Source organism: Raphanus sativus, unplaced genomic scaffold (assembly GCF_000801105.2).
Source record: "Raphanus sativus cultivar WK10039 unplaced genomic scaffold, ASM80110v3 Scaffold1333, whole genome shotgun sequence".
NCBI lineage: Eukaryota > Viridiplantae > Streptophyta > Magnoliopsida > Brassicales > Brassicaceae > Raphanus > Raphanus sativus.
In genome coordinates this window covers 12,417-16,190 of record NW_026616645.1, presented here as the reverse complement: position 1 = coordinate 16,190, position 3,774 = coordinate 12,417, and the positions used below count along the sequence as shown (strand labels likewise).

General features: G+C 29.3%; 1 long non-coding RNA gene across 1 annotated transcript; it reads right to left on the bottom strand.

Moving 5' to 3' along the window:
• Positions 1–299: 299 nt before the first annotated feature.
• Positions 300–1,156, bottom strand: LOC130504058 (uncharacterized). The gene is made up of 3 exons (XR_008941108.1): positions 813–1,156; positions 518–708; positions 300–377 (listed from the first exon to the last, which is right to left on the bottom strand). It is a non-coding gene; the product is annotated as an uncharacterized LOC130504058 (long non-coding RNA).
• Between the last annotated feature and the right edge of the window lie 2,618 nt (positions 1,157–3,774).

Sequence of the window (3,774 nt, the reverse complement as noted above, 5' to 3'; positions counted from 1 at the left end):
CATTTTCACCATTAGAGTAACAATTAAGCAAATAACACTATGTATGGATGGGTTGTGAGGTCACATATTGACTATAACTGGTCTCTTCATAAGTATATATTTTTATAAATAATAATTCCATAATAATATTAACTTAAATAGTTTTAGTAATCTTAAATTTATTTCCAAAAATATACTTTGTAGATCATAAATTTAAATTCCGTATATTTATGTACCAAATATGAGTTCGATATTTTTTATTTGTTGCCTTATACATAGCCTATAAAATAGGAGTTTATAAGCGGCTGTAGAAGGTGGTTTCGTTTTTTTTTAAAAGAAGGTGGTTACTTACGTTTAATGGCTTTTTTCTACAATATCTATGGCTTGTTCCACAACATCTATATACAACAGAAACACATATTAATGAATAATCACAAAAATGTAATACAAACACGTCTTTAAGAACTTACCAATCAGAAAAAATTGTTTAGAATTCCATTCAATATAGTTTAAAGCTGCAGTAAATCCATAAACATACCATATTACTGAATTTATATGGAGTAATGGAGGTGAACTTCATAAACCCCATTTTATAACGTGAGTGGTAGGTTAGTATCCACCAGCTGCTGCACTTAGTGGAAATAATTCTCTGTTTTTCCAATCACCCACATGGAAGTCCCTGCCCAAACTAAGCAAGTAGTTTTTTGCATGATGCATGATTTTTTGATCCTTTGCAATGATGAAAAACAGAGTTAATAAGTCAATAATGGTAAGGTACAAAAACGCCATAAATATTGTATATTACATACGTAAAGCAGCTCAAAATCGTTTACCTTCTTGTCAGAGAAAATGAGTTCCAATGTCTCACCAAATTGTTCACTGAATTGTTATCTGGTGTGAACAACTTTCACTGCGATCCACCATTCAGTTTTGTAAAGCTTGATATCGGACATGTATATGATAACTTTGGTGTAGCATTTATTTTGTTTGCTTAAGTTGTGTGCTTTAGTTTAGATTGAATGTGTCGCTTAGATAGTATATATAGCAAAATAAATAGGTTTAAAGAGGATACATGGATATTAAAGATTTTCGTTTAAAGATATTTATAAAGATATGCCTTGCGAACCGAGTTTTGGTATAATTAGGAGTATATTCTCTTTGGATTCGTTATGAAAAATTGAAATGATAATTTTGAAACTGAAAAAAAGAGAAATATATCTGCTAAGATATTATTTACTTTTTTGGTATATGCAAATATGCTCTTTTAGTTTGTTATAAATGTGATTTGGGATATGGATATTCTAAAACGGTTACACAATTTTTTTTTAGTAGCCAAAATTTAAAATATTGTTAATCATATTTGGTTAATATTGTTAGGGAGAAAAATCAGCAATTTTCATTTTAAAATCAGTAATATATATATATATATATATATATTTAGAATAAATATGCTATGAACTGTAGTACACAATTATCATCTTTGATTACTATTAATGTTCATCAACGGTTTTCAATTTCTTATGAATTTATTGAATTTTTTAAATAGAATTACCTCGGAACCGTAATAAAACTTTAGAGTTACGGGTTGGATTATAAAATGTCACTGTATTTGATAGTATAGATTAAAATGTATATATGAATGCGTGAAATTTAATGGACATAAAAATCTACGTGAAGAAATAATATGTCTGTGAAAAATAATTAGATGATCGTCAAAAGCACTGAACTTGTTCGATTGGGAAAAACATGTATTAATAGTTATTTTTTTGAAGATTTTACATATATATCAAGAACGATTAATGAGAAAATAATTGATTAAATATAAATGGCAGTGTCATGTAATTATTGCATTTAAACAAAGGCAACGATTTCTCAAAAAATAAAAGCAGCGATTTTAGTAAAAGAATAAAAATATTAAATAAAAACAATAGCCTAAAATTAACTCAGTGGCACATGATGGTAAATACTTGTGAAACAGGAGGTCACCTCAAAAAAGGGTCTTCTGTTTTAATAGTATTGATAAAGGCTCCCATGCGCTTCTCCCTCTTGAAAATCAATAGAATATTTTTGTATTTCATCTAAATGTAGAATTTTCATCATTTTTCTTAAATTGAAAAATAAGTCTACCAAAAAAAAAGTGTATTCTTTTCCAAAAAAGTGGAACAAAGAAAGAAAAAAGTTTCGAAATTTCCTCTCAAGTTGCCAAGTAAGCCTCCCTAGAAATTGGGATATGTCATTATTGGCACCAAAAGAGAGCCTTCTTTACAGAAAGATGATTCAATCGCTCAAATGAATGCAGTAGGAAGCTGTTTTTAGCAAGAAAAATGAGCTACAACCAACAACCAACGGAAAAAAAATTCATATACGAAATTATGTTTTTAATGATACTTCATCAGAGATTTTGAATTACGTTAATCTATAGCCCGACTATAGGGAGCTTGAGAGAAAATCTACATTTTAGAATAAACTGGAGTCCGGTTTACGATTTCAATGGTGAGGGTAATTTAAAAAATGGATCTGTAATGGTTTATGATTAACTATGTTGAGGTTTAACAATACGCTAAGATGAAAGTCAGCTACCATTTTCAAAGACAGATTCGAGTTTTTTACTTTTAGAACATTGAGATCAACTTTGTCTATCACAATGAACAGGGGAAAAATATTGTTGAAGATGAACTATATTCCTCAGACAAGGCTCAAAGTAAACTAAACTCGACCCACTTGGAGTCTTGGACAAAAGGCGGTCAGAGGTTACGCCGACTAGAGAAAAAAATGAAAGTAATCGACTATAAAAGGAGATGGCTGAGGACAATGAGAGATATTCACAAACACGTGCTTTACATCATAAGAGCTAGGGGTTTCATAGTTCACCTTTTTATTGCCGAGTTGATCATATTTTCATAGAAATTCAGTGTTTTCACTTTTACTCGGTCTTTGATCAATGAACGTCTTTTATATAACTCATCATGTACGTGTGAGATTCAAATTAAACAATACACAGATCAGAAAACTTTTGCATAAGTAAAATAATCCAATTTCATGCCACAAAGTTAATTTGTAGGATTCATTCAAAGTTTGAACCTACCTTTCTCTACATCAAAATTATGGAGAAGCATTAACCTGGTTTATTTTAGGAAGAAAATGTAAACTTTTAAGGAGAAATTTTCTTGGACATGCTTGAGAATATATATTGTAAGAAATGCATTATGGTTTTGGTTAAGAAAATTGGAAGAAGTGAAGCCTTTAAGCCTTTAATACTATAAAATATTATGTATTATTTTTAAATTTTGATATTTGGATCTAGGATTTAATGATTGGTATTTATGATTTAGTATTTAGAAGGTGTGGGTTGAGATTGGAGAGTCAGGTTTATAGTTTAAGGAAATTAGTTAATATTCATATTTTTATAAATTTTTTAAATTATAGTATATTATATATCATATTTTAATTTGTTTATATTTAGGTTTGTCTTATACTATATATTATGTTTTAATTATGCGATAGATCATTATTTGATCTTGTCTTCTTGTATAATTTGACACTACAAAAAGTTGCTATTCATAGCACATTGTTATAGCACGTTTTACCGAACTGTTGTCGTTGGTGAGAGAATTTGTTTTTAGTATATGTTAGCATTATATAAATGCTATGATAGAGTTTTGCTAAGCGGGAAGCTAAAAACAGCTTTTAGACGAAATACTTAGTAAAAAGTAGCTAATCTTTTCTGTTTTCCCTCTCTCTCTTCCACATTCCCTCTCTTCTCTCTCATTTTCCCCCATTTCTCGACAAAACCCT